At 38.7% G+C, this 22,899-nt stretch overlaps 1 protein-coding gene across 5 annotated transcripts in view; it reads left to right on the top strand.

Moving 5' to 3' along the window:
• The first annotated feature begins 4,706 nt into the window (after nucleotides 1–4,706).
• Nucleotides 4,707–22,899, top strand: part of LOC141400953 (uncharacterized) — an 87,232-nt gene continuing 69,039 nt past the window's right edge. Inside the window, exon 1 of one of the 5 annotated variants that reach the window (XM_073980668.1) lies at nucleotides 4,707–4,888. The gene's annotated coding sequence lies outside the window, so the exon portion shown is untranslated. Of the gene's footprint in view, nucleotides 5,321–15,179; nucleotides 15,585–22,899 lie in introns of those variants that run through there. The other 4 variants (XM_073980694.1, XM_073980679.1, XM_073980686.1 and 1 more) reach the window with 4 other exon arrangements.

Raw genomic sequence — 22,899 nt, 5'->3', positions numbered from 1 at the left:
TCTGCCCTCAGTATCGGGCTTATCAATGATTGCTACAAGAAGAACATCTGGGGCGATCATTCTCGCAGTTCTGGGTGGCTCATGTGGCTTCTCACCAGAAGATGTTTTGCCCTGGCTACCTTTGCAGGCCTTCCTAGGTTGGACTCCTTAACTGTCTAACGAGCGTCCGGCTCAGCTTCAACAACTCTGGCTTCAACAGTTCGACGTATTTTCGTTGTAAAGCCATTTATTGTCTGAATAAGGAAATCTTTATCCTGACAATGACTTTGACACCAGTGAGAATCGCTGCTCTGCTTGCCATCCTTCCTTCATACACATCGCCAAAAGTTATGACCATCCTCAGACGACGTACCACCAGCACCCGATGATCTTCATTGATTCTAACTTCAGTATCAGACTTATCAATAATTTCTACCAGAAGAAAATCTGGGGCAATCATTCTTGCAGTTCCGGGTGGCTCATGTGGCTTCTCACCAGAAGTTTTTTTGCGGTTTTTGCCCTGGACTATCTGTCTGGGGAGTGTCCACCTCGTCGTATGTCAGCATCCTCTTAGCACCTGTCTGTGGCTCCTCAGAAGACCGCACTCTCATCACACACGCCAGTTGTGAAGTTGTTGCCTTAGGGCTTCTAGCCTGTTTTGAGGTTGATGGACCGTCAGCCGTATCAGCCAACTGACATTCCGCCGCACCGTTCATCCTCAACTTGAGGGTATATCCTCTCGAAGTGAAGCTTCAACCTCATCTCCCGGAATTCTGTCTGCGAAACATTTTCTGGGGATTTGTCCACGAACTTAAAACATAGCACTGCTCTCTTAGGGACTTGCTTGTCCTTTCCCGGGCCTTACAACACCCTCATCCGTCAAAGTGTCCTGCCTAGGAAGGACAGGTCTGTTGTAATTCAATTCCCTGAGAGAGCTGCTCACTGATCGCCTGGGTTGGTGCTCCCTAGAGGGACTGAGAAGGATGCCTGTCTGTTCGATTGAAATTGGATGACTCTCACTCTCCGCACTCTCTTCACACACGCCTCTTGGGAAATGGTTGTATTCGGACCATCAGTCTGTTTTTAGGTTGATGGACCGTCAGTCGTATCAGCCACATAACTTTCCGCTGCACAATCCTTTCTCCTTCTACCGTCTCCGAACTTGTTTGTTGCCTCTTAGTTTGCAGACCATTGCAGCTCCTATTTCTCCTAGCAGCAACCAAAGGCAGAGCTGTTACACGAGCTGAGGCGTTATGTGACTGCTTCTTTTGCGTCTTCCCCTTCGACTTCGGAGCGAGAGACACCTTGGTGAAGTACAATTGTGTCGTTGGGTCCGAGGTAGTCATGCTGAATGACCGGAACCGGACTGCTTAAAACCACAGGTTTTACGGACTTGACTGGATCCGGTGTATCTTTATTTGTTGGGGTGTTTTTTATACCCTCAGCATTTATGCTAACGAGGGTATATACACTTTCATACGGGCAAAATGTGCCTCATCGAAATAATGGTTTTAGACCCCAAGTATGTTTGGACGAAATGTGTTTCAGACAATTTGGAGTCGATTTAGCAATGTCCGTCCGTCTGTCTGTCTGTCCGTCTGACTGGCTGGTGCGCACGATAACTCTCGAATGGATGAACCGATGAAAAGTTGGCTATCGCAATATTTTGTCCAAACTTAGTTTAAGTTCGAAGATGGGTCATATCGGTCCACTCCTTCCGGTACCTCCCCCACAAAAGTTCGAAAATGTTCGGAAAATTTGTGCGTACGATAACTCTTGAAGGGAATAACCGACTTGGTCCATACTTTGCACATCGTGATATTTCTACCAAACTTAGATGAGGTTCCAATATGGACTCAATCGGTCCACGCCTTCGGGTACCTCCCACACAAAATTTAGGAAAAGTTCAGTTTAGGTCCTGCTCTCAAATCGCTTTGATTTTTGTTGCAGCAACTTGTATTCACTGCCCCCATACGACGACCACACTTCCTGAGAAAATAGCCTAAAAGTTGCAAAGAGCCCTAAGACACCGTGTGTAGTGGTTGCAGCGCAAGATAACTCTCGAACGGATCTGCAGATTCGGTCCAAAATCTGCCCTTCGTAATATTTTGTACAAACATAGTTTAAATTCGAAGATAAGCCATATCGGCCCACTCCTTCAGATACCTCCCCCACAAAAGTTGAAAAATGTTCGGAAAAATTGTGCGCACGATAATTTTTGAAGGGAGTGACCGATGTAGTCCGTACTTTGCACATCCTAATATATCTACCAGATATAGATCACGTTCGAATATGGACTATATTTGTCTCCTCCTTCTGGTACCTCTCACACAAAATTTCAGATAAGTTCACTTTAAGTCCTGCTCTCGAATCACATTGATTTTTGTTGAAGCGATTTGCATTCGCTACCTCCATTACGACAGTAAAAGTTTTTTCAGGGGCAAGTCAATATATCTTGGGAAAACAGATCGAAAGGTGTAAAAAACCCCTATGTAACCATATGTGGCGGACGGAGAGCACGATAGCTCTCGAACTATTCAACCTATTTGGTCCAACATTTGGTCTTCGTCATGTTATATCCAAACTTAGTTTCATGGGGCAATACCGGTCCACAATTTCCGGTACTTCTCCCCAATATTTAAAAAATGTAACTAAAATACTAGTACGATATCACTTGAATGGGGCAACCAATTTGGTCCAAACTTTGGATCTTCTAATATTTTGTCAAAATTTAGTTTAACTTCTAAAAGGGCCCATATCGGTCCTTCCAAGGGTACCTCCACCACAAAAGTTCACCATTTGTGTCTTAGTGCAGTTAATTCCTAATCCACATTTTGTCGGCAAGTTCAAAAAGGGCCACAAAATTCTGAAGAGACCTTAAATACATTCGATCTGTCCGTAGGTGAAAGTTTCAATTCACATTGGCTGAGGGCATATATCTGTCGGCAAAGCCGACTGACACTTTTTTACTTGTTTATTTTTGTTTTAATTTTCGTATTATCCACAGAAGAATTTATAAATGGAGGATCTGAGGACGATAATGCAATAGCCCTCCACTACCATGATTAGGCGTCGGCAGCTAAGCATACTACTCGAACTACAACTCTCCTTCGCAGTTCATTATGTAGTTCTCATTATCTATCCGTCCATTGTAAAATTCATCACAGTTTCTCCACCACCGTGGAAGGAGTTGACCAATTTCCAACTTCAGTGGTAACTCTCAAGCCAGATATAAAAGGCAGTTGTACGCGATGATATGTTACTTCTAGGGATCTTTAAAAAATCCGTTTTGATCCAATACGTCATTTATTTGACAGATATTCAATGGAATAAATAAATTAAGGTTTTTTAAAGATGTTTGATGTAAACGCTGCTTTATATTTTTTCATCTTACGCCATGTTTACATTAGAGCATTTTGTCGCAATTAAATTGACTTTTGAAATCCAGTGGATCTACTAAATCAAGTTATATGTAAACGTACTATTACCATCTGTTTCATTTGATCTGAACTGTCAAAAAGTGTCACTTTTACCTATGACAGATGACGCAAAAATATTCACACCACAATTCAATGGCCTGCGGCTGTAGCAAATGATGTTAACTATTCCGAACAAGACACAAAAAAAGTACGATCGTACGACAGCAACAGCAACAACAATAACATGAACGCACTACACAATAGAATTATAAATAAAATCGACAACATCCACTTCCACTCTGTTTTGTGCAAATGATGTCGAAGAATGAAATGAAAATGTAAATGAACAGCAGCAACAACGAGGAACATGAACGAAAAAACAAACATACAAACTACCTCACTTGACTCGCGCCAAACACAAGTGGGAGAACAAGAAATCAACAACGGTAATGACAACAGCAGCAGCAGAAAACAGCAGCCACTCTAAAACAATAGCAGCAACAACAAGAACAACAACAAGAACTAAAATGATAACAAAAATAAATATGAATATCATGGTTTAATAAGAAAGGTTAGCCAAAGCTTTATGTCAATTTAAATTTTTTCATTCGAGTATGCCTAAAACTTCAAAACAATATAAACAAACTGTGTATGTGTGTGTGGTGTTTGAATAATATGCCAAACAATTTTAAAAACAATCGAATTCAATGATTTTTAAAATTGTTTTTAGACCATTTGTATGGAAGAAATTGGTGAGATTTGCATTGAAACAATCAGTTTATCATATTCACAAATCGATTATGTGAAGAAAACATAACTCTTCATTCATTTTTCGCGTTTTTTATAAAATGCTCAAAAAAGTTCGTTGTAAACAAACCCACTTGTTGCTTTTATTTTGAAGTTTTAGGAATTCAAGAAAAACAAGTGTTCTATAGATTTTTTTCATTTAAATCTACCTCTTTACTTATACCATGATGAATATGATTGGAGAGTTTAGAAAAAAAAGCACTCTGGGGTTCTTGAGTACCCATTCACTTTGCCTCTGTTACCTCCACATTTATTTTGTGTATGGATGAGAAACGACTATCTCAGAATATTTTTGACAAGACAAACAAATTTGTAGAGAGATGTCAAACCAAAATGTGATGTGATGATGCTGCCGATGATGGGCGTTAAGAGTGAGAGTAATTGAACAGAGAGATAGATAGATCAACGGATGTGGGAGATGTAAAATGTACCGTTGTTGGTGTCACGTCGCCGGACGCCAACATTCATACGCGTACGTTATGTCGTCGCCGTTATTGTCTGAATGCAAAAATTGATGTTGAGTTGCGGCGTAATGAGTTTTTTAAATTTAAAACAGATGTTTAGTTGTTCTAAACGCGTTGATCAGTACTTACGAGAAAGACGACGAAAGCGAATGAACGCAACGAATGAATGAATGGACGCGAATGCTTCGGGTCATACGGGAAAATATAAATCTAATAAATGTAATCAATTGTATGGATGGAATAGAAGAGAGCATCATCGTCATGTCATGGAAATGATAAATGTTGTTGTTGTTGTGAAAATAAAGAGGAGCACTGCAAAGATATGACAAATGTGGTCCATGATATCTATTGAAGTTTTAACTGAATTCAAAAGTCGTTGAATTATGAAAAAACGAAAGTTGTGATTGAAAGTGAATATTAAGATGTCAAAATTCTAATGAGAGATTTTGATAGTGAGAGTGATACAAGCAAAATTGATGATATTTCATGTTAGTGCATTTGCATATAACCGGATTTAATAAATCCATTGGGTTTCAAATAACAATTTCATTGTGTATACATAAATCCTCATAAAGAAGGTTAAACCGGCAAAAAGGTTTAACCTTGAATATGAACAAATTAGTTTGAAAAGTGATTTGTGTTGTGTTATAGGTATGGAATAAATAGGATCTTCTCGATTCTTTATATGCCGCTATTTTGCAGTAAGAAGATTTGTTTGGACAATCGGTTTGTGGTCTTTTATAAGAATACAAGTTTAAGGCCTCCTCGGCACAATCGGTTCGTTGTGAGTCGCGTCAAGCGTTAATAACAACAACCACATGAAAAAGGTGTAGTTGCTGTAACGCGACACTCAACGGACCGTATGTGCCGAAGCCATTAAACCGAAAACACATCCAACGTTTCAGTAAAGTTGGGCGTCAATTCAGATAAAAGAATAAAATAACTACAGCAACATAGAATCTTTTTTTCAGAAATGGCGCCCAACTTTACTGAAACGTTGGATGTGTATACGGCTTTAGTACTTCCTACTGGAATTCCTAAAAAATATACTACCGTTATGTTATCTATCAACCAATCAACATTTAAGTTCTCTTCCATTTAAACCCACGTTACACTGCCGACTAAAACAAGTATTTGGGGGCAAAGACGTCATTTATTTCACAAATATTTAAAGGAATCGTCAACTTAAAGGACGGATTTTTAATTAGAACCTGTTAGATGTAATTCCGAACCATTCAAAAACTGATTGGTAAGGGTTCAGAGTAGCTGAGAAAATTTTCCGGGATATCATCACAGCTGCAGCCGCTCGCAACATACCTGCTGGTCAAATAAATATCCGAAATTAGACAAAATTTTGCCATGGCTGCTTCTGATAAAATAATAAAAAAGAAAAGGGCAACCCAGTTCGTAATTTCCTCGGCCTTCTTTATTCTTTTATTTTTATTATGTCAAAAATGAAGCAGGAAAGCAAGGCAATTAGGCAGAGCAGCTTATGTACGCAGGCCCGAAGAACGCGAAGAGAGCTGAAGTTCGCGTCATATTTTATCGGGTAGAGTATCCAGAGTGACCGGACGAATTGCAGTGTGATACGCCGTATAAGAGCCTTCTTAGCCGAGTAGTTACCGCCACAATTTACAATGAGCAACGTTGAAAATACCGTGGAGCAGTGGGAAGCACGTCCGTCGTGCCCTCAGAAGGCCTGCGGTTCAATCCCTGACCAGAACATCAAAAGTTTTCGGCGGTTTCAAATCTCTTCAGCGTTAAAGGCCTACGTACATAAGCTGCCTTGCCTGCTTGCTTGCTTTTGATAAAAGAGTAAAAAAGAAAAGGGCAACCCAGTTCTTCATTATTCTTTTATTTTTATTATGCCAGAAATGAAGCAAGAAAGCAAGGCAAGCAGGCGAAGCTGCTTATGTACCCAGGCCTTAAGGTCTAGGTACATAATCTGCTTTGCCTGCTTGCCATGGCTGCTTCTAGCCTTTACCTAATTAACTGCGTGTTGCGTGTGCGTTCAAAAATACAAAAACAAAATACATGTATTTCAAATTGACAACAAAAACAAATACATGTATTTTGTTTTTGTTTTTTTTGAACGCACACGCAACACGCAGTTGATTAGGTAAAGGCTTCTAATAAAATAATAAAAAAGAAAAGGGCCACCCAGTTCGAAATTTTGCACTGCCTTCGTTATTATTTTATTTTTATTATGTCAAAAATGAAGCAGGAAAGCAAGGCAAGCAGGCGAGGTAGCTTATGCACCCAGAGTTTTACCGTGGCAAAGCCGAAGAGCGCGAAGAGTACCCAGAGTGCACTCAGAAGGCCTGCGGTTCAATCCCTGACCAGAACATCAAACATTTTCGGCAGTTTCAAATCCCCTCAGCGTTAGGTACATAACCTGCCTTGCCTGCTTTCCTTGCTGCTTCATTTCTGACATAATAAAAATAAAAGAATAAAGAAGGCCGAGGAAATTTCGAACTGGGTTGTTCTTTTCTTTTTTATTCTTTTATCAGAAGCAAGCAAGATAAGCAGGCGAGGCAGCTTATGTAACTAGGCCTTTAGTCCTTACTACAGGAATTCCTAAAAATTATACCATCGTTATGTTATCTATCAACTAAAAGCGCATTTACTTCAAACGGATTTTAATAAAATGTTACATTTAAGTTCTCTTCCATTTAAAAGGACGGATTTTTAATTAGAACCTGTTGGACGTAATTACGAACCATTGAAAAACTGATTGGTAAGGGTTCCGAGTAGCTGCGAAAAACTTCCGGGATATCGACACAGCTTCAGCCGCTCGCAACATACCTGCTGGTAAATAAATATCCGAAATTAGACAAAATTTTCCCAGCAGAGGCGACGGGACTAGCAATTGAGCGTGATGAGCTTCTTACTCTTGAAGTTAACAGCGTAGTCGGCGAGCATAAGCGGAAAAGTGGCTATGTCACCACAAGAAATGCACAATGGCTGTTACTTTAAATGACCTAAAGGCCTAGAACTTTAAAGGCCTAGGTACATAATCTGCCTTGCCGGCTTGCCATGGCTGCTTCTGATAAAATAATAAAAAGGAAAAGGGCAACCCAGTTCGAAATTTGCACTGCCTTCTTTATTCTTTTATTTTTATTATGTCAAAAATGAAGCAGGAAAGCAAGACAAGCAGGCGAGGTAGCTTATGTACCCAGGGTTTTACCGTAGTAAAGCCGAAGAGCGCAAAGAGAGCTGAAGTGCGCGTCATATTTTAACGGGTAGAGTACCCAGAGTGACAGGGCGAATTGCAGTGTGATACGCCGTATAAGAGCCTTCTTAGCCGAGTAGTTACCGTCACAATTTACAATGAGCAATGTTGAAACCACCGTGGAGCAGTGAGAAGCACGTCCGCCTTGCACTCAGAACGCCTGCGATTCAATCCCTCACCAGAACATCAACATTTTCGGCGGTTTCAAATCCCCTCAGTGTTAAGGCCTGGGTACATAAGCTGCCTCGCCTGGTAGCCTTGCTTTCCTGCTCCATTTCTGATATAACAAAAATAAAAGAATAAAGAACAAAAGGGCAACCTAGTTGGAAATTGGCTCGGCCTTCTTTATCCTTTTATTTTTTGTTATGTCAGAAATGGAGCAGGATAGCAAAGCAACCAGGCGAAGCAGCTTATGAACTCTCAGAAGTATTTGGAACGAAGGAAATAATAAAAAGAACAACGTAAGAGAAAGATTCATTGAACTATATCGCTCTCGGAACTATTTGGAACTATATTAAGGAATTAGTTCCTTTTGGGAAAAGGAACTGGAAAGATCGATCGCTTCAGGAACTAAATTGCCCAACTCTAATGAATTCGGGGTTGAGTATTTGCCAATTGTCCTAAACTCGTCGTTAGTCAAACATGTTCTACCATAATAGTCATGGTAGAACAAGAAAAGGTAGCAGCAATACCCAGCTGACTGAACTGGGTTGTAGTGTTAGTGTCAAATTCCATAGTCCCAATTTACATTAGGCGAGTTTACTTGCGGCAATTGTCAGTTTGTTGGAGAGATAGGTGAGGCATATGGTAACCCTTTTCCTCTCACCACCCTCTCTCACCAACAAACTGAGTCCCAATTTACATTGGGCGAGTTTACTTGCGGCAATTGTCATTTTGTAGGAGAGAGAGGTGAGGCATATGGTAACCCTTTGCCTCTCAGCACCCTCTCTCACCTACAAACTGACAATTGCCGCAAGTAAACTCGCCTAATGTAAATTGGGACTGACAATTGCCGCAAGTAAACTCGCCTAATGTAAATTGGGACTTACGACATTTTATGTATTTATTTCTATGTTCGATGTATATTAGGGATATATATTTTTGAAGAACAAATTTATTCATCAGAAAAACTATTTCCCATAAAGACGGCTTCATATCATTGACATGTAACCTCCTACAGGTCCGAACGACATGCCGCACACTAAAACACCGCTTATAGAGGCGGTACAATATTTGTTAATATGTGTGGTGTTTTGTTAAACTTGAAAATAATAAAACCCTAATAAACATGTGCTTTTTTGTTTTCAAAAGCAAACGATTGAAGCAGCTTCTCTTTTTTCAATGAATTACCAGCGACCCCAGACATTTTTGCAAGAATTCTACTTTCTGCGAGAAGTTATGCATTTAGTGGAATGATATGAAAACATTCAAATTGAAAATCTAACGAGTTTTCATTCATGTTTTCCAAAATATTCAACCAAATGTGAAAAATTATTAGTTTTTTAAATTCCAATAATTTATAGACATTTCCTTGTTTTGTTTACAAATACAACTGACAGTAACTTTACAAACAAAAACAAATTCCTTTGTGGTTGTTGTTCGAGTTGTATTTGTTGTAGTATTAACTTTACCTTGTATTTGTTCTACCATGCATAATAGTACGTTTATATATAACCGGATTTAACAAACCCACTGGGTTTCAAATGTCAATTCCATTGCGTATACCTCAAATAAATCCTCTTAAAGAAGGTTAACCCTGCAAAAGGCTATAATATAAACATGGCCTCACTTCTAAGCCTGATGAATGAATTGTACAGGACGATTTCCCTTCGGCCACCACTAGCAAAGATTCCTGGATCCCAGCAGAGGCGAATCATACAGAACGATTTCTATTCCGCTGCCAGTACCGAAGATTCCTGAGGCAATATTTCTCCAAATGATGAGAATTTGCTTCGCAGTTGCTAAAAAATTTGTCAAGGAATCAATTAAAATTGGTGGTGCGACCGAACAGTCATGGTATCTCTTGAGCACTCAAAGGCCTTCGATACCGTCAACCCTGCCAAGCTGTTTGAGGACATAGAGAAGAATTCCCTACATCCGTGTTTGAAACGTTGGCTGTGTGTGGACGACGGACGAGTTTGTAAAATTCAGAAATTATAAGTCAAAGACCCGTTCTTTTATCTAAGGAATATGAAATTAGATCTACTGACACACTGTTCACCACTTGAACTGCTGAAATGAGACCTTCTGAACATAATGGTCAAGGGTATCTTGATTCCAACCCCTAAACTACCCAAGATATTGGGTGTAGCATGTTTAAGTCGTCCGCGCAATTCACTGCTATTAGCGATAAGATCAGAAGTTGGAAGAGGGTCCTCAAGTCGCTTGCCGTCTGCACACGGTGGTGCTGACAAAGAAACCTTGTTAACCTCTTATAAAACAATAGGACGGTCTGTGATAAGCATGCGATGCCAGTGTGGTATGCAAATGTTAGCGCTACTCTGCGAAAAAAAAATATTCAAATTTGCCACAGTGATGCACTGAGGACTGTCATATGACACCAGAGAACCATCTTGATCAGAACGCTAAGATATTACCTGTACTTGCTTGAGTGTTATCACCATGAGCATCCCTGCCACAATCTTGGGGACAGGCTTCACTCACCCCGGCACGTCAGGAAAAGAGAATCTCTAGATCAACGGGCCTTTCCGCAGGTCTAAATAACATTCACACTGATGTAGTCTTTCCATTCATAGAAGAAGAAGTTTTGTATCCATATTGGTTTGGGAGCTCCTCTATCCAAGGGGAATATTGCTTGGTCACTGTAAGATTTTTTCTACTTTCATGCCATTATATCAGGAAGTGTGGACTTGCCCATATATCGTTGTAATCAGTACAACGAGAACTATCTTCGGTAAACATTTTAATGCACTTAGGCGAAAATGTTGAACTTTGTTCGTTTGTTCCTGCTTAATCTGGCTTGGTTCTATATCCAGTTCTAGGAATATGGCTGCTTTGCTGCCATCGCGTTACACATTTATACGCGGATCACACTCTCGCCACATAGCTTACCACAGACCGACCTATCGCTTTAAGTGGTCAACAGAGTTTCTTTATCTGCACCTCAAGTGCTGCCGACTTGAGGACCTCGTTTCTACATCTCAGTTGACGCAGATAGCTGTGACATACGACGTAACATGGAATTCTGCTACCATCGACCATGACATTTAACTCGGTTCTCACCTCTGCAGTTCATGTGGAGAACAGAGTGGTTGTAGATTTAGTGGCGAATATTTGCAGATTCCTCGCATAGAAAATGTGGCAGATCAGTCAAATAGGAGTTCACAAATGACATCAGGGAAGGTACCTGCCGCCAAAATCGAACAATCATTCGGATACGTTACGATCACAATGCCGTCTGGGGCGGAATACAGGACAGGTATAGGTTAAACAGTTCCAGAGATATCACTCCACCTTGGGGAACTCCCTTTTTTGCTCTACGGGGCTGGACTTTTTGTTCCTGAATTCCACGTACGACTGGCGTCTACACAAATAATTGATTAATCAATATTTCAAACTTGGCCGTAGGGTTGTCTAATCCATGTCCTCAAACAGGGTGGAGTGCTTGACAGTATCAAAGACTATTGATAAGTCCAGCGCCACTGTCACTGTTCTATCACTCAGCTTGCTCTGGTTGAGTCCTCGACAAATATGCTTATGAAATAATATGATCAGCAACTGGATAGCTATTTCTGACGCTGGGGAGGATTAAAGTCTCAAGGGTCTTTGCTACGGACGACAAAAGCGAAATCGGTCTGGACCATTTACCTTTGTTGACATCCTTGACTGGCTTCAGTAGCAGGACCACCCTGCCCATATTCCAAACTTCGGGAACGATGTGGTGACTGGTTGAGAAATTAAGTGGGATACTAGACTTCCGGCTCTTCCAGCTATTTCAGCAATACCATGGTGACATCATTAGGGCCCAATTTTTTGATGATTTAGCGTTCCTGATGAAATTTGCAACCTTATCCATTGTAAATAGTGGTGGTTCATCCTCTGCAGCAAGAGATCTAATGCGACGTAGTACTCCTTTCTTGGCCCTATCACTCCCGGGGTGCTCGACAAACAGTCGATTGAAATAACTTGCTCACCTCTTCGGGTTAGTCAACGTAACGTCGCCAAACGTGACGGATAATCCTATCTTCCCTCCTTCCAGGGTTCGAGAGTGACTTAACCGTTGCCCACAATTCATTTATACCGACTTCAATGTTTCAATTCTTCAGATGATTCCACCATTTGTTCCGTTTGTGCTCGCCGACCAGCCTGTTAACTTCCAAAGTTAGCTCCCTGACTCTGGGGTCATTGGGGTAGGCTCGGCGAAGCTCAACACTCTCATTTCCCGTCGCTTCTGATGGGAAGTTTGTTCTCATTTCGGATATTCGACCAGCAGCTATATGGTGAGCGACTGCAGCAGTCATGATGTCACGGAACAACCTTTCCGCTGCCCGAACATCAGAAGGATTGGGCAGATCTCTGAAGCGGTAATTGGTGAAGTCTCTGAACTAGACCAATTAGCTTTCCCATGATTGACGAAAGTGCAACGTTTACAGGTGATGAAATCGGGTGGTCTGCTGATAGAGACACAATTATAGGAAGATGGTCTGAGACAAGAGAAACGACAGATTGACAGTTGAAGTCATTTGTCAGACCAGGTGATAACCATTGTGTCGAGCGAACTCTGACACTCTCCGTTAAATTTGGTAGGGCCGTCCTCATTGACCGTGAAATAATGTAGAGCTATCAATCTGCTCAGCCATCACTATACCCCTCTGGTTATTTTCGAGGACCGAATGCCACAACTCATGATGAGCGTTAAAGTCCCGCAAGACCAGAAGGTTATGACCATCCAAAGCGGGCCAATGTTGGGCTTATAACCTGAAGAACAGCTATTTATCGGCGGAATGTATGCGTTCAACAACTATACAGGCAGTTCCACACCTGACTGCTACCCCCATACGTTCCATGTACTGGTCATTAGAGCCAATCTCAATCGAGATCATATAATCACTTTCTGAGTCGATTTATGCAGGTCCGTTCGTCTGTCTGTCCATGTATTTTTGTTCGCAACGTACAGGTCGCATTTTTTGTCCGATTTAGCTGAAAATTTGGGACTACCATTTTTAACCATAATAAGAACGCTATTGCTTTTGGTGAAAATCGGTTCAGATTTAACGTATTTGCTGCACCAAACACGCTATATACGTCCGATTTTGATGAAATTTTGAATGTGTTACTGAATTCGGTCTAGAAATACATGTGCCAAATTATATCGAAATCGGTTCAGATTTGGATATAGCTCCCATATATATATTCGCCCGATTTCACGTATTTGCTGCACCAAACACGCTATATACGCCCGATTTTGATGAAATTTGGAATATGTGACTGAATTCGATCTAGAAATAAATGCGCCAAATTATATCGAAATCGGTTCAGATTTGGATATAGCTCCCATATATATTTTCGGCCGATTTCACGTATTTGTTGCACCAAACATGCTATATACGTCCGATTTCAATGAAATTTGGAATGTGAGATTCAATTCGGTCTAGAAATAAGTGTGCCAAATTATATCGAAATCGGTTCAGATTTGGATATAGCTCCCATATATATTTTCGGCCGATTTCACGTATTTGTTGCACCAAACATGCTATATACGTCCGATTTCAATGAAATTTGGAATGTGAGATTCAATTCGGTCTAGAAATAAGTGTGCCAAATTATATCGAAATCGGTTTAGATTTGGATATAGCTCCCATATATATTTTCGGCCGATTTCGCGTATTTGCGGCACAAAACGCGCTATATACGTCCGATTTTGATGAAATTTGGAATGTTTGATTGAATACGGTCTAGAAATAAATGTGCCAAATTATATCGAAATCGATTAAGATTTGGATATAGCTCCCATATATATATTCGCCCGATTTCACGTATTTTCTGTACCAAACACGCTATAAACGTCCGATTTTAATGAAATTTGGATTGTTTGATTGAATGCGGTCTAGAAAAAAGTGTGCCAAATTATATCGAAATCGGTTTAGATTTGGATATAGCCCCCATATATATTTTCGGCCGATTTCGTGTATTTGCTGCACCAAACACGCTATATAAGTCCGATTTTAATGAAATTTGGAATGTGTGACTGAATTCGATCTGGAAATAAATGTGCCAAATTATATCGAAATCGGTTCAGATTTGGATATAGCTCCCATATATATTTTACATATTCACAATTGTGTAGGGTATCATATAGTCGGCCCCGCCCGGCTTTGATCCTTTCCTTACTGGTTTTTAAATAAGTTAGGAAAAAATATCACATTTTGGAAAGCTTCGACCAAATTGGCTGCTAAATTCGAAAGTTATCCTGCTCACCAGTCATTTTAGTTGGTGGCAGCAGGATTATTTAGAGTTGTTGGAGCTTTTGGGCCATTATCTCAGGAAAAAAAGTTATATTGTTCTTATGAGGACCACAAGGGCTACCTTCGGTATAGACCCGGTAAAGGCCGTATGGGTATTTGAGTACTCAATTCAAGAGTTATCTTGCTGATCAGTAATTTTCACTGGCCGTAGGGTTTTTGGAACTTTTGGCCGATTATCCACGAAAAAATGATTTTGTTGCTATCTGGATTACAAAGACTACCTTTGGTAAAAATTCCAAAACGATTCTGGAAGATCACTTAAAGAAAATTTTTTTAACTTTTGTAGGGCAGGTTTCAGTGGGAGTAGACCGTTTGGACATTCTAGAGAAAAATTTGGTATCATGGCCCTTAAAACATTTGCGGGATTTCCGATCAACATTAAAAAGAGTTCATTCACCTCCTTTTTTTGGAAGGGTAATGCCAAGTTTTACAATGTAAAACTCCCCCCAACAAAATGTGTCCACATTTAAAATACCTATCGAACGAATGGGGGATATTAAATCAATCACTAATGTTAAGTAATATTCAATATCCCCTCATTATTGTCGTTAAACAAAATTTATTTGAATAGCTCATATTAGGTGAAGCGTTCTTTCCTTTACGAAAGGTAAAAATAGAGAGCGAGAGAATGTTTTCCTTTGGTGGAATAACACAGAGACTGTTGATCGTTTCCTTTCAATCTTTAAATAGCTGAATACGCTGCCGCGAGTACCAGGAAAAGAAAATCTGTCAGAAAATGTGAAGAGAACATTTATTTATATTTTTAAATGGCTGAATTTCGGAGGAGCCCAAAAAGCATGTTTTCTTCCATTTGTGTGTGTGTTTTTTGCTAGGGGCTGGCACGGCACTCTATAGACCCGAAACATGCGTGAGTTTTTCAAATTGATCTCATAAAGCACGGAGAATTCATAACGTTAAGACGTTCAACTTTGGAAAGAAATTACACGGTAAAATATAAACGAAGGAAAATATTGAAGAAATACCCAAATTAAAGTGGGGAAAATCAATAGAAACATACACACACACACGCGGTGAAGAGATTGCCAAAAAAAGATGATGTGAATAAATAAATTATAATTGAAATAGAAAAAACATGAAATGAAAATATTAATTTTGAATAAAAATACAAATGTGGAATTGTTTTGTGATTTTTTGAATGAGAAGAGTAAAAAGAAATAAAAGAAAAATCTAAAAAAATGTAAAAATTAAAAAGTGGATTAAAAAATAAATCTGAAAATTTAAAAAAACAAAAAATTTTGTTTAATTTTAAAAATAAAAATATTTCATTTTTTCAAACTTTTTTTATCGGAAAAATGATAATAATTTATTTTTTTAAATTAAAAAATAAAATAATTTTTTTTTTAATTTACATACCGAAAATTTGCGACATTTTTCCCATCTTTAAAACTGAAAAGTTTGTAGAAGTGAATTGTTAAATAAAAAAGAAAACATTTTTGTTTTTTCGCTGTTGTTGTAATTTTCCATTGAAATGTGAAAAACGTAAAAAATTTAATAAAGTGCGAAAATTCGAGAGCTTATAAATAAAGTTTCCTCCTGTGTTTTCTGTGAAAAATCATTCCACCAAAACGAAAGAAAGAAAACAAACAAAACATCGTTCGGCGGTAATAAAATGAAAAATATTTCGAAATTGTATTGAAATGAAACAATATAAATTTTGAATTGAATGTGTTGTATTTACAATGTGCCAATTTTGTGAATGTGCAAAATGAATCCATAAAATTTTTTGAAAATGTGTGAAATAAAAAATATTTAAAAACAAATAAAAAAATATTTCGGGGAAAATTCCTGGAATGTGAAAGATAGGCATAATAAAGGAATATACAACTTAAAAGAAAAAGGATTGAAAAAAAACTGTATTATACCATGGTATCATATAATTAATATTCCAAGTGTTTTAAGCCACAATGGAAAATATTTCGCTACCTTCGTCTCGTCTATCATAGGAAGATCTTCTGGTTTATTGCACGAAAACGTCCATAAAAGGGACGTCTGTAAACGAATCTTCTGTTTCGTTATAAGAAGGCCTTCCGGTTTATTACAAAAAACACCTTTTAGTCTTCCATAAGGAAAGTTTCCATATACATACGAGGTCTGTGTGTTACTAACACTACGCATTAAAGTGTGGAAGGTTCGTTTGATTGAACCTTTTGCCTGGTACATGCTGTAGTAAATTTATTTTTCCGGATTAATCCCTTTTATGTGATGTGAAGGGATTTAAATGATGAATATAAAAAAATAGACCAGAAAAAAAATTTTGTACTTAAAAGAAAAAATCGAACCTGGATCTCCGACAACCAAGTGACAAGGTGAAAAGATGGCTTTTCCTATACAAAAGTTCACCGAAGATGACTTTTCCTACACAAAAGTTCACCGGAGATGACTTTTCCTATACAAAAGTTCATCGGAGATGACTTTTCCTATACAAAAGATCACCGGAGATGACTTTTCCTATACAAAAGTTCACCGGAGATGACTTTTCCTACACAAAAGTTCACCGGAGATGACTTTTCCAATACAAAAGTTCACCGGAGATGACTTTTCCTATACAAGAGATCACCGGAGATGACTTTTCCAATATAAAAGATCAGCGAAGATGACTTTTCCTACACAAAAGTTCACCGGAGATGACTTTTCCAATACAAAAGTTCACCGGAGATGACTTTTCCTATACAAAATTTCACTGGAGATGAATTTTTCTATACAAAAATTCACCGGAGATGACTTTTCCTATACAAAAGATCACCGGAGATGACTTTTCCTATACAAAAGATCACCGGAGATGACTTTTCCTACACAAAAGCTCACCGGAGATGACTTTTCAAATACAAAAGTTCACCGGAGATGACTTTTCCAATACAAAAGTTCACCGGAGATGACTTTTCCTATACAAAAGTTCACCGGAGATGACTTTTCCAATACAAAAGTTCACCGGAGATGACTTTTCCTATACAAAAGATCACCGGAGATGATTTTCCTACACAAAAGTTCACCGGAGATGACTTTTCCAATACAAAAGTTCACCGGAGATGAATTTTCCAATACAAAAGTTCCCCGGAGATGACCTGTCCTATACAAAAGTTCACCGGAGATGACTTTTCCAATACAAAAGTTCACCGGAGATGACTTTTCCTACACAAAAGTTCACCGGAGATGACTTTTCCTACACAAAAGTTCACCGGAGATGACTTTTCCAATACAAAAGTTCACCGGAGATGACTTTTCCAATACAAAAGTTCACCGGAGATGACTTTTCCAATACAAAAGTTCCCCGGAGATGACCTTTCCTATACAAAAGTTCACCGGAGATGACTTTTCCTATATAAAAGATCACCGGAGATGACTTTTCCTATACAAAAGTTCATCGGAGATGACTTTTCCAATACAAAAGTTCACCGGAGATGACTTTTCAAATACAAAAGTTCACCGGAGATGACTTTTCCTATACAAAAGTTCACCGAAGATGACTTTTCCTATACAAAAGTTCACCGGAGGTGACTTTTCCTATACAAAAGATCACCGGAGATGACTTTTCCTACACAAAAGTTCACCGGAGATGACTTTTCAAATACAAAAGTTCACCGGAGATGACTTTTCCAATACAAAAGTTCACCGGAGATGACTTTTCCAATACAAAAGTTCACCGGAGATGACTTTTCCAATACAAAAGTTCACCGGAGATGACTTTTCCTATACAAAAGATCACCGGAGATGACTTTTCCTACACAAAAGTTCACCGGAGATGACTTTTCCAATACAAAAGTTCACCGGAGATGACTTTTCCAATACAAAAGTTCCCCGGAGATGACTTTTCCAATACAAAAGCTCCCCGGAGATGACCTTTCCTATACAAAAGTTCACCGGAGATGACTTTTCCTATATAAAAGATCACCGGAGATGACTTTTCCTATACAAAAGTTCACCGGAGATGACTTTTCCAATACAAAAGTTCACCGGAGATGACTTTTCCTATACAAAAGTTCACCGGAGATGACTTTTCCAATACAAAAGTTCACCGGAGATGACTTTTCCTATACAAAAGATCACCGGAGATGACTTTTCCAATACAAAAGTTAACCGGAGATGACTTTTCCAATACAAAAGTTCCCCGGAGATGACCTTTCCTATACAAAAGTTCACCGGAGATGACTTTTCCTATATAAAAGATCACCGGAGATGACTTTTCCTATACAAAAGTTCACCGGAGATGACTTTTCCAATACAAAAGTTCACCGGAGATGACTTTTCCTATACAAAAGTTCACCGGAGATGACTTTTCCTATATAAAAGTTCACCGGAGATGACTTTTCCAATACAAAAGTTCACCGGAGATGACTTTTCCTATACAAAAGATCACCGGAGATGACTTTTCCAATACAAAAGTTAACCGGAGATGACTTTTCCAATACAAAAGTTCCCCGGAGATGACCTTTCCTATACAAAAGTTCACCGGAGATGACTTTTCCTATATAAAAGATCACCGGAGATGACTTTTCCTATACAAAAGTTCACCGGAGATGACTTTTCCAATACAAAAGTTCACCGGAGATGACTTTTCCTATACAAAAGATCACCGGAGATGACTTTTCCTACACAAAAGTTCACCGGAGATGACTTTTCCAATACAAAAGTTCACCGGAGATGATTTTTCCAATACAAAAGTTCACCGGAGATGACTTTTCCTATACAAAAGATCACCGGAGATGACTTTTCCAATACAAAAGTTCACCGGTGAACATTAAAAAATAGGATTTCTATAGGAAAAGTTTGGATAAAAACAACTAACATTCGGGTATGTTCTGAGTCACACTTTACCTCTCACTTTACGCCTCAACCTTTTTGTTTACCCCATTTCCTTCTATTTATTTCGATTTTCTTGAGGCTTAGATTCATTAGGGCATTTAAAATGAAGACTACACCCTAGTCCGTCCATTAATTACACGAACAATAAGTGTAAATGGGGTGAACAAAATGCTTAAGGCGTGAAGTGAGAGGTGAAGTGTGTCTCAGAACATACCCGATTAACTCGTATATACAACTTTGGAATGATTTACGTATAAATGGTAGTTACCAAGCTTATCCTCCGTCTAACCGCTAAAATAATAACATCATAATATGCCTGATGATCGGCCTTAAGCACACGTGAGACGTAGCATAATGGTTGGATGGGTGGGACTTGTGGTAGTTACCAAGCTTATCCTTCGTCTAACCACTAAAATAATATGCAGGATGATCGGCCTTAACCACACGCAAAACGTAGCATAATGATTGGGTGGGTGGGACTTTGGTAGACTTCTTTGTCAATGTACCTCTTAGGTCATTATAGCTCAACTCGAACGAGAATTAATAAATCTGCTTTGCAAAAAAGATTCGATCGATTCGCAGATTTTATTTTACATTCCTTCTTCAACTGAAGACTTTTCATATCCAATTCTTCACTCGAATAGATAAGTGTCTAAAGACACTTCCAATTAGAATTTCTTTGACACTACCTAAACAACGCCACTTAGGAGTCACTGTGCTCTTGAAGCAACTTTAAATGAAAGGTGCTTACACCTGGGAAGTTTTTGCGGATTCTGCATCTACAATGTTCATAGATGAGAAAAATCAAAAAAGGGAGGGATTTTTAAATCACTCGAGGGATTTATAAATAAATCGCAGTAAAAGTTCACATTTTTAGTTTTTTTAGGTTTTCGCGATTTTGCTTGGAAACCGCAAGTGCTATCGAAATATGACTAAAGAAAATGTTGTAGCAGTGCAAATTCTGTACAAGATTGACCTGCATAATATTTTCGTAGATTATACCGTTTTTGAGATATAGATATTCAGATCAATCATTCAGATTTTTTTCTCAGGTCTTCAGGATTTTGCTTGAAAAGCGCAAGTCCTATCGGAATGGGACTAAAGATGTGAAAAATTCTCTACAAGATTGTTTTTCGTATATTTTTCCTAGGTTGCACCATTTTAGAGATATATACATTTAAGTTGGGAGATTGTAGTCATGACACTGTTTTATAAGGAGACGATACACTCAGTGCATTGTCCCAAGAGCACGATTGAGCTCAAACTTTGGCAATCTTAATTTTTAACAAAACTAAACATGTTAGGAGGGTGCCGCATAAAAAAATCCGACATCGATTTTTTTAAAACCACTCTAATGTGTATGTAACATACACAAGAAAACGAGATAGACCCATAGTTCCTTTTAGGCATATACATATAATCACTTTCTGAGTCGATTTATGCATGTCCGTCCTTCCGTTCGCAATGTACAGGTCGCATTTATTGTCCGATTCAGGTAAAGATTGAGGAATATCAGTTTCTTTAGCCATAGGAAGAACGCTATTGCTAAAATCGGTTCAGATTTGAATATAGCTCCATATATATGTGGGATTGGTTACCTCTCTAGTTCCAAATAAAACAATTTAATGATTGTCTTGGAGACAAAGTTTAAATTTATTAATTATTGGTTCATAAAATTAAATAAAGTTCAAAATATTTACAGCGTTAACAAAATAAAATTATTAATTATTTATTAAACAAGTAAAAAAGTGTCAGTCGGCTTTGCCGACAGATATATACCCTCAGCCAATGTGAAGTGAAACTTTCACCTACGGACAGATCGAATGTATTTAAGGTCTCTTCAGAATATTGTGGCCCTTTTTGGACATTTGAACTTGCCGACAAAAATGTGGGTTAGGACGTAAATGCACTAAAACACAAATGTTGGGGAGGTACCATTAGGGAGGACCGATATGGGTCATTTTAGAAGTTAAGCTAAATTTGGACAAAAGTTTGCACCAAATTGGTTGCCCCATTCAAGTGATATCGTCCTAGCATTTTAGTGATATTTTTAAATATTGGGGAGAAGTACAGGAAATTGTGGAACGGTATTGCCCCATGAAACTAAGTTTGGATATAATAAGACGAAGACCAAATGTTGGACCAAACCGGTTGAACAGGTCGAGAGTTGTCGTGCTCTCCGACCGCCACATATGGTGACATAGGGGCTTTTTACACATTTCGGGCTGTTTTCCCAAGAAATATGGACTTGCCCCTGAAAAAACTTTTACGAATGTAATGGAGGTAGCGTATGCAAATCGCTTCAACAAAAATCAATTTGATTCGAGAGCAGGTCTTAAAGTGAACTTAACCGAAATTTTGTGTGGGAGGTACCCGAAGGAGTGGACAAATATAGTCCATATTCGAACCTGATCTATATCTGGTAGATATATTAGGATGTGCAAAGTATGGATTACATCGGTCGCTCCCTTCAAGAGTTATCGTTCGCACAATTTTTCCGAAAATTTTTGAATTTTTGTGGGGCAGGTACATGAAGGAGTGGACCGATATGGCTTATCTTCGAACTTAAACTAAGTTTGGACAAAATATTACGAAGGCCAAATTTTGGACCGAATCGGTAGATCCGTTCAAGAGTTATCTTGCACTCAAACCACTTCATACGGTGTCATAGGGGTTTTTGCACCATTCAGGCTATTTTCTCAGGAATTATGGACTTGCCCCTGATGACAGTTGTACTGTCGTATAGAGGACAGTAAATACAAGTTGCTACAACAAAAACCAAAACGATTCGAGAGCAGGTCCTAAAGTGAACTTTTCCAAAATTTTGTGTGGGAGGTAGCCGAAGGGAGGTAGGCCCTATGAAAGTGTATATACCCTCGTTAGCATAAATGCTGAGGGTATAAAAACTTAAAAGTTCACAAATCTTCTTATTTAGTAAAACCTAAAATTCACAAATTCATTTTAAAGCTTTAATAGATACTTCTAAACTTCTAATAACTTCAAGAACACTTCTTCCCGTTATGACTTCTACTCAGCGACTGTGTCCGTTCGTCCATCGTCAGCACTCATTTGAGTTTTTGTGACGTTCGCTTTCCTCTTGTTGTGTGTTATGTCGTCTTCGTATATGGTTGTTATTGTCTACTGTAACGCAGGCGCACACACATAAGCGGCTGCGTAACCCCGTTCGTACAAATATTTTCGGCCGATTCCACGTATTTGCTGCACCAAACTCGCTATACCTATAATATAATTGTTCCACAAACATCCCATACGGGACAAGGGAGACCAAACTCGCTATATATATCCGATTTTGATGAAATTTGGAATGTGTAACTGAATTCGGTCTAGAAATAAATATGCCAAATTTTATCGATATCGGTTCAGATTTGGATATAGCTCCCATATATATTTTCGGCCGATTTCACGTATTTGCTGCACCAAATGAAATGTGAAATTTGGAATGTGTGACTGAATTCGGTCTAGAAATAAATGTGTCAAATTATATCGAAATTAGTTCAGATTTGGATATAGCTCCCATATATATTTTCGGCCGATTTCAGGTATTTGTTGCACCAAACACGCTATATAAGTCCGATTTCGATGTAATTTGGAATGTGTTACTGAATTCGGTCTAGAAATAAGTGTGCCAAATTATATCGAAATCGATTCAGATGTGGATATAGCTCCCATAT

This window comes from Musca autumnalis, unplaced genomic scaffold (assembly GCF_047663935.1).
Source record: "Musca autumnalis isolate F117 unplaced genomic scaffold, ASM4766393v1 scaffold_1, whole genome shotgun sequence".
NCBI classification, from domain to species: Eukaryota; Metazoa; Arthropoda; class Insecta; order Diptera; family Muscidae; genus Musca; species Musca autumnalis.
This window is presented reverse-complemented; position numbering and strand designations above follow the sequence as displayed.